Source organism: Hemiscyllium ocellatum, chromosome 4 (genome assembly GCF_020745735.1).
Source record: "Hemiscyllium ocellatum isolate sHemOce1 chromosome 4, sHemOce1.pat.X.cur, whole genome shotgun sequence".
NCBI lineage: Eukaryota > Metazoa > Chordata > Chondrichthyes > Orectolobiformes > Hemiscylliidae > Hemiscyllium > Hemiscyllium ocellatum.
In genome coordinates this window covers 130,004,279-130,013,255 of record NC_083404.1, presented here as the reverse complement: position 1 = coordinate 130,013,255, position 8,977 = coordinate 130,004,279, and the positions used below count along the sequence as shown (strand labels likewise).

Sequence of the window (8,977 nt, the reverse complement as noted above, 5' to 3'; positions counted from 1 at the left end):
AAATACTAAACAATCTTTTGTAATTAATAACATACGTAATGTGGAAAAGACTCCTTTCGGGAAATAGAAACTCGGTGTATTATTTTTTTCTTTGAGCAGCTTTTTAAGATGAAGGTTTAGCATGATGTGAGGATATCGTTTTCCTCAGACTCTTCGGTACCTTTTCCCCAAGGAGGTTCCTCTGACCCAGCACTGACCCACACAGACAGACAAACACAGACGTCCTCCACGTAACCGCCCAACACACGGGGAAAATAACAGACGAGGGGGTGTTTCACACTGCGCCGTGTCACCCTCCCGCCCTGCAGATGGCGCGATGCCGGCGAACTGAGAGCAGAGGAGAAGAGAGCGGTTGGCGGCGGGCGGAATGCAAGGGGCTTTTGTGTTTTCCCCTGTTCCCCCCAACCACCCCCAGGGCCTCCTTGAACTTGCCGCGTCCCTCCCATCCCCACCCCCCCACCACATCCTACTGCTTTCCTCTCTCTGTCTGAATGGATGGAGCTCGAGCGAAGTAGTGAGAGGTGGAGCGTCGACACGCGGCTGGCAGGGGTGGGGGTTGGGGAGGTGGGTGGTCGCGCGGAGGCTGAGAGACGGTTAGGACGGTTGGTTGGGAGGAGGTGGAGGGGCGGGCAGCAGCGCGAGGAGGAGCTCGAGCGCCGTTCAGTCAGTGAGACGGCAATAAAGAGGCCAGACGAGAGCCGCGGGGTGGCTGACTGATTGACTTGACTGTGTGAGAAAGAGAGAGAGAGAGAAAGAGAGCGAGAGTATGAGTGAGTCCCGCTATCATTGCATTTATCTGTGATTTCTTTTTGGAGGGAGGGGAGAGAGAGATTAAGTTTTTATTTTCAAGCACAATTTATGTTTGTTCACAAAAAAGATCCCGGCACTCGGGCGATTTCGGTGTTATAAAATGGTTGTTTGTGGTGGTGTGTTGTGTTCCTATAGAAGCCAGACAGGGAGGAGAGTTAGAGCCAGACTGGGGCAGTCACACAGAAAGCTGTGTCTCTGTGATTAGCCAGACAGGCCCAAGTTTAAAGTCAACAGCACACCCAGCATCAGCAAAAACACTTCGTGACAGCGAAATTAAAAAAAAACATTGAAACTGCAGTCCAGCACATACCTACAGAACTTATACGTCAAATAGTTACAGCACTGCAGTTGAAGGTACCTTTAATTTTTTTTTAATTGATGCACTTTTAATAAATACTGGAGAATCGCTTATTCGTTTGTTCTCTGGTTGCTAAATAAGGCCAATAATTCTCAGGTGCTTAATGCACCAAGGACAGAAAGGTCTCATTTGTGTGTGTATTAAAGTTTGAGGGCAATTAGTGAATAATTAAGAGTTTCAAGGTGGTATCCAAGTTGCTTTTGGACTGTTGAGTAATCAAGAATAATAAACTCCAAGCCAGTAATATCAAATGTTAATCTGCACCGCCTACCCTATACCCCCTGGAGTTTTTTTTCATTTAGTTTATAAGCTTTGATGTTAAAGCAGATCCAGGATACTTATTGTCAGTTTTGTGGTGTACACAGCATCCCTATCTACATGGACAATGTATGAAGTTCTTCATTTTTACATATATGCAATGCAAAGTTTGAAATATAGTCATTTTGACACTTCCCCTTGTGTTTTGGGCAGATGAAAAAATGTACTACAACGGAGCCTTCCTGATGTTTTGAGGCACTTGAACGAATTATGCTGCAAAGATTTCTGTTATTGGATTTTGTAGTTTCTGGTGTAAAGGATCATTGTTACCAATCAATGCCCCATCAGTGCAAGGTGTAGCATCTATGGTTGTAATGTTTTCATGATTACAAAAGAAACATTTGTTCATTTAATATCATATGTTTTATTTGCAAGTAATATAGAGTCATACAGTATGGAAACAGACCCTTCGGTCTCGCCTGTCCATGCTAACCATAGCATCGTAGAACCCTCCAGTGTGGAAGCAGGCCATTTGGCACATTGAGTCCACACCAATCCTCTGAAAAGCATCCCACCCTCCTTACCTATCCCTGTAACCCTGCATTTTCCCATGGCCAATCCACCTAACCTACACATCTTTACACATCTTTGGAATGTGGGAGGAAACCCACGTGGACATATGAGGAATGTGCTAACTCCACACAGTTGCCTGAAGCTGAAATCGAATCCAGGACTCTGGTGCTGTGAGACAACGGTGCTAACCACTGGGACACCATGCCAACATTCCCACGAAGTTCCACTTGCCTGCATTTGGTCCATAACCCTCTAAACCTTTCCTATTCATGTACTTGTTGAAGTGTCTTTTAATGTTGTATCTGTACCTGCATTTACCATTTCCTCTGGGAGTTCATTCCACACATGAACCACCTTCTGTGAAAACATTACCCCTAAAGGTTCCTTTTAAATCCCTTATCCTCTCACCTTAAACTTATGCCCTCTAGTTTCGAACTCCCTGGCCTAGGGAAAATACCTTTCCTATTCACCTTATATAAGCTGCTCATGATTGTAGAAAACTCTATAAGGTAACCTATGCTCAAGTGAAAAACGTCCCAGCCTCTTCCTTTAACTCAAATCTTCATTCCCAGCAACATCCTTGTAAATCTTTTCTGAACCCTTTTCAATTTAACAATATCCTTCCTATAGAAGGGCGCCCAGAACAGTACTCCAAATGTGGCCTCACCAACATCCTATACAATTGTAATGTGACATCTCGGCTCTGATAATGCTTATTCTCCTATATTGTCTTCATTGACAAGTGTTTGCCGAGCCTTATACCTCTTTTCTGTCGTCCCTTCAGCTGCAATATTGCCAACTTTCCAAATATGAGGGGGTGAGAGGGAAAAAGGAGAGGGGCATGAAGCGTGTAAGTGGCTGTGTGGGGGTGATCAGGTTGAGCAGCAGTACTGTTGGATCCAATAGAATGGAAAGGCAGTTCTTTGGGAATGAATGGGGTGTCAAGTCTGCTGCTACACCTACCTCCACACCCGACAGTATTTGAATGTTGGTCATTTTTGTTTGCCATCTTGTAAGAACATAGATTTGACTTTAAAATACTGTTGTTGAGGCCTTTTTGTTTTATTTTTAATTATTTTTGGTTTTAAACTCTAAGCTGAGAGCTGAATCTGACCTTTGAGCTATGATCACCAGGTTGTTTTCTTAAACAAATACCAGCTTGCTTGTTTTCCTCACCTCAAAGTTAATTGATTCTTGTTCAAAGAACATTCTAGATGTTTCTGGAGATGCATTATGCTCTGTTGTTTGAAAATAAGCAGTGAACTCAGAGATGTAACCAGTCTAACAAAGGAAAACCAAAGTTTAAACTGGTTTTGAACTGTGTTTGAGTCAGAAGGATTGTGGCTGCCAAAGCTACATGATGGAGATTTGATTGCATCTCATCAACTTTGAAAAATTTAGAAAGTGGAATCTGTTATAAGATTATAAATTACTATTTATCAGATCCTACTGGAAGCTATTTACATTGACTGATGTTTTCAGAAATACAATCCCATATGCATCGGGGAAACTGCTTAATTAACTGATCAGTTATATTTCCTTTCTTTCAATTTATTCCTCACTTGTATGTCTTGGTGTAAGTGGATAGCATATTTAAAGAGTGTCACAGCTGTAGGGCCAAGATGAAAGAAAAAATGAGTGACCAATCAGGTAGTCAAGGAGAAACAGGCAAGTAGTGAAGGAAGCCCCTCCTATTCTGTTCACAAATCTGTTTTCTGATCAGAAAACAGAGTGTGGTGCTGGTACTGGAGTGTGTAGTCCAGCTTCTGGCACCACAAGTGGCCTAATTGTACAGGAGGGGAGAAAGAAGAATGCAGGAAAGATAGTTATAGTGGATTCATTACTTAGGAGAAAAAGAAGGTGTTTCTACAGCCACAGGCGTGACTCCAGGATGGCGTGTTGCCTCCTTGCTGCTAGGGTCAGGAATGAGCAGCGTAGGGAACCCTGAAGGGAGAGGGTGCTAAGACAGATTGTGGTGTACATTGGTACCAACCATGTAGGTACAAAGAGGGATGAGATCTTGCATCAAGAAGGAGGATCTTTTAAGGTTAGCATCTCAGGATTATGTCTAGATTAGAGTGGTGCTGGAAAAGCACAGCAGGTCAGGCAGCATCCGAGGAGCAGGAAAATTGAAGTTTCGGGCAAAAGCCCTTCATCTGGAAAATTAGATTAGATTAAATTACTTGGTGTGGAAACAGGCCCTTCGACCCAACAAGTCCACACCGACCCTCTGGACAGCAACCCACCCAAACCCATTCCCCTACATTTAACCCTTCACCTAACACTGTGGGCAATTTAGCATGGCCAATTCACCTAACATGCACATCTTTAGACTCTGGGAGGAAACCCACGCAGACATTGGGAGAATGTGCAAACCCCACACAGAGTTATAGAGGAATTTAATAATTTTTTTATCCTTCTCAGCATACCCGGTCTTCACTCGTGCTGTGGACAGTGTTGAAACTCAGCTCAGATAGTTTAGACATACATGATTCTTTAGAATAAATATATGCCCACACACACACTATGGAATTAATACATGGTGGCTATTTTCAGTCTGATTAACCAAAACATTTTATCTTGAAATAGTTGTTAGTGTACTGATTTATAATTATGAATGAATTTGAGAACTATTATTTGAGCTGACACATATCTACTACTACCAATTTTGATAATATTTGGATGGAAGCCAAGAAGTCAAAATTATGCAGAGAACTAACGTGAAAAACTTATTTGATTAATGTAAACAGTACAGAAGTCTGTAATACTTCTGAAATAAAACTGCCTGGTGATTACCATAGCTGTTTGCAGTACTCCAAGTTTACTCAAACAACTGCTTTGTATGTGAAGAATGACTTTTTTTTAGATTAGATTACTTACAGTGTGGAAACAGGCCCTTCGGCCCAGCAAGTCCACACCGACCCGCTGAAGCGAAACCCACCCATACACCTACCCTTACATTTGCCCCTTACCTAACACTACGGACAATTTAGCATGGCCAATTCACCTGACCTGCACATCTTTGGACTGTGGAAGGAAACCGGAGCACCCGGAGGAAACCCACGCAGACACGGGGAGAACGTGCAAACTCCACACAGTTAGTCGCCTGAGGCGGGAATTGAACCCGGGTCTCTGGCGCTGTGAGGCAGCAGTGCTAACCACTGTGCCACCGTGCCGCCCCAAAGAAGTAGACTTCTTCTACTCCTTGTATTCTATGTCTTTAGATATTTCCTATGGAATATAAATGATGTAATTTATATAAATTATTTAGATGTGAACAATGGAGGTATGGTTAGTAAGTTTGCAGATGACATCAAAATTGGAGGTGTAGTGGACAGTGAAAAAAGTTACCTCGGAGTACAATGGGATCTTGATCAGATGAGCCAATGGGATAAGGATTGGCAGATAGGCAGGATGCCTGCAGAGTGGAGAATAAATGAGAAGGGGGTGGGGATGGGGAGAAAGTAGCATTTAATACAATAGGTGAATGGAGGTGGAGGTGATAGGTCAGAGAGGAGGGTGGAGTGGATAGGTGGAAAGGAAGATAGGCAGGTAGGACAGGTCACGAGGGCGATGCTGAGCTGGAAGGTTGGAGCTGGGGTGAGGTGGGGGAAGGGGAAATGAGGAAACTGGTGAAATCCACATTATTGCCGTGGGGTTGAAGTGTTCCGAGGCGGAAGATGAGGCATACTTCCTCCAGGCGTCGTTTGGTGAGGGAGTGGCGGAAGAGGAGGCCCAGGACCTGCATGTCCTCGGCAGACTGGGAGGGGGAGTTGAAATGTTGGGCCACAGGGTGGTGTGGTTGATTGGTGAGGGTATCCCAGAGATGTTCCCTAAAGCGCTGTGCTAAGAGGCATTCAATGTAGAGGAGACCGCATTGGGAGCAATGGATACAATAAATGATATTGGTAGATGTGCAGGATTACTCCCTGTGCTACATGCTATCGACCAGCGAAGTAGGAGAATAGTTGGATGAATGTAAACATTAATGGAGAAGGGATGGTTTCAGATTCCTGGGTCACTGAGTCAGTTTCTGGAGAAAGTAGATCCCTAATACTGATTCAGGTGCAGACTAACATCCTTGTGGAGGATGGTTTAATTAGTGCTGCTAGAAGGAGTTTAAACAAGTTCAGCAGGGACATGAAACACTGTGTTAGTTCAGTAGCAACATGGCATAACTCAGAAAAGGAACCAAGTGAGTTCAGCCATGTTGTGTCTCAGGGGAGTAAGGCAAGGTTAAATGACCTCTACTTTAATGCCAGGAGTATTATAGGTAAGACAGATGAGTTAAGGGTTAGATTGACACATGAACTGCGATCTTGTAGCCTTTACAGAAACGTTGTGGTTGAAGGGAGATGTGATGGTTCTGTGGCTAGAAAACAGCTTTGGAGTTCTCCCTGGGTGTTTTTCTTAAATGAAATAAAAGAACTATGAGTGGGTGGGTTAGGGCTCTTAGACCCAGAAAGGCTTTTAGTTTTGCTTTCAGTCATTGAGAACATTTCTGCTAGCTGGTTGCCTGAACTAATGCTAGAGCTGTCTTTCTGCTGCTAGAGTGAAAAGACAGCATGTGATGATAATACATGTTTTGCTGAATTGCATTTTTGCCAAGGGTGTGAGATATTGCCTGCATTGGACCATTTGATTATTAATGGTTAAGTAATACATTATCATCTTAACTTTAATTCCACTGAAATACTTATGTCATTTTTTTTTGTATTTTAACTGTCATTAAAATGAAGTCTATTTTGATTAAAGCCTAGTGGTGGACACATCTGGAACTCAGCACATTAAACTAAATTTTAAACAAATAATAAAAGTTAGGCTCTAAGTTACTTCTTAAAATATTTTGGTTGTGCAAAGGTCTAGTCTGGTCTGGCAATGTAATGTTCTAGGGTATAGGGTTTTCAGGGGAGTAAAAGTGAAGATGGTGACACATTATTAATTATGGAGTCATCACTGCAGTAGGGAGGAATGATATCTTGGAAAGATTGTCAAATAAAGCATTGTAGATAGAACTTAGGAATAAAAAGAGGCAGTCGCACAGTTAGGAGTGTGCAATTGAGGAGCAGATATGTAGTAAATTCACTAAGGTGTATAAAAATATCAGGAGGGTAATTATAGGGGATTTCAATTATCCCAATATTAATTGGGATAATCATTCTTGATGTAGGTTTGCTTGCTGAGCTGCAAGGTTAATTTTCAGACATTTTGTCACCATACTAGATAACATCTTCAGTGAGCTTCCAGACAAAGCACTGCTGGTGTTTCCTGCTTTCTGTTTGTATGTTTGGGTTTCCTTGTGTTTATGTCATTTCCTGTGGTGATGTCATTTCTGATGGTGAGTCATAGAGGTGTACAGCATGGAAACAGACCCTTTGGTCCAACCTGTCCATGCCGACCAGATATCCCTATCCAATCTAGTCCCACCAGCCAGCACCCGGCCCATATCCCTCCAAACCTTCCTATTCATATACTCATCCAAATGTCTTTTAAAATGTTGCAATTGTACCAGCCTCCACCACTTCCTCTGGCAGCTCATTCCATACACATACCACCCACTGTGTGAAAAGTTGCCCCGTAGGTCTATTTTATATCTTTCCCCTCTCACCCTAAGCCTATGCCCTCTAGTTCTGGACTACCCAACCCCAGGGAAAAGACTTTGCCTATTTACCCTATCCATGCCCTTCATAATTTTGTAAACCTCTGTAAGGTCACCCCTCAACCTCTGATGCTCCAGGGAAAACCTCCCCAGCCTGTTCAGCCTCTCCCAAAAGCTCAAATCCTCAACCCTGGCAACATCCTAGTAAATCTTTTCTGAACCCTTTCAAGTTTCACAACATCTTTCCAATAGGAGGGAGAATTGCACGCAATATTCCAACAGTGGCCTAACCAATGTCCTGAACAGCCGCAACATGACCTCCCAACTCCTGTGCTCAATACTCTGACCAATAAAGGAAAGCAAACCAAACGCTGCCTTCACGATCCTATTTACCCGCGACTCCACTTTCAAGGAGCTATGCATCTGCACTCCAAGGTCTCTTTGTTCAGCAATACTCCCTGGGACCTTACCATTAAGTATATAAGTACTGCTAAGATTTGCTTTCCCAAAATGCAGCACCTCGCATTTATCTGAATTAAACTCCATCTGCCACTTCTCAGCCCATTGTAATCTGAGGTAACCCTCTTTGCTGTCCACTACACCTCCAATTTCGGTGTCATCTGCAAACTTACGAACTGTACCTCTTTATGCTTGCATCCAAATCATTTATGTAAATGACAAAACGTAGAGGACCGAGCACTGATCCTTGTGGCACTCCACTGGTCACAGGCCTCCAGTCTGAAAAACAGCCCTCTGCCACCACCCTCTGTCTTCTACCTTTGAGCCAGTTCTGTATCCAAATGTCTAGTTCTCCCTGTATTCCACGTGATCTAACCTTGCCAATCAGTCTCCCATGAAGAGCCTTGTCGATTGCCTTACTGAAGTCCATAAAGATCACACCTACTGCTCTGCCCTCATCGATCCTCTTTGTTACTTCCTCAAAAAATTTAACTAAGTTTGTGGGACCTGATTTCCCAGTTCTTTTTCTCAGGGTGTGGTAAGTGGGATCCATGTCCATGTGTTTGTTGAAAATCTCACAACACCAGGTTATAGTCCAACAGGTTTAATTGGAAGCACACTAGCTTCATGTGTTTGTTGATTTGGAGATGCTGGTGTTGGACTGGGGTGTACAAAGTTAAAAGTCACACAACACCAGGTTATAGTTCAACAGGTTTAATTGGCTAGTGTGCTTCCAATTAAACGTGTTTGTTGGTAGACCTCCGCTTGGAATGCTATGCTTCTAGGAATTCTCATGCGTCTCTCTGTTTGGCTTGTCCTTGGATGGATGTGTTGTCCCAGTCGAAGTGGTGTCCTTCCTTATCTGTATGTAAGGATACTAGTGAGAGAGGGTCATATCATTTTGTGTCTAATTAATGGTC

General features: G+C 43.2%; 1 protein-coding gene across 2 annotated transcripts in view; it reads left to right on the top strand.

Moving 5' to 3' along the window:
- The first annotated feature begins 673 nt into the window (after positions 1-673).
- Positions 674-8,977, top strand: part of ldlrad4a (low density lipoprotein receptor class A domain containing 4a) — a 232,703-nt gene continuing 224,399 nt past the window's right edge. The window contains exon 1 of one of the 2 annotated variants that reach the window (XM_060823863.1): positions 674-770. The gene's annotated coding sequence lies outside the window, so the exon portion shown is untranslated. Of the gene's footprint in view, positions 771-970; positions 1,165-8,977 lie in introns of those variants that run through there. The other variant, XM_060823864.1, reaches the window with a different exon arrangement.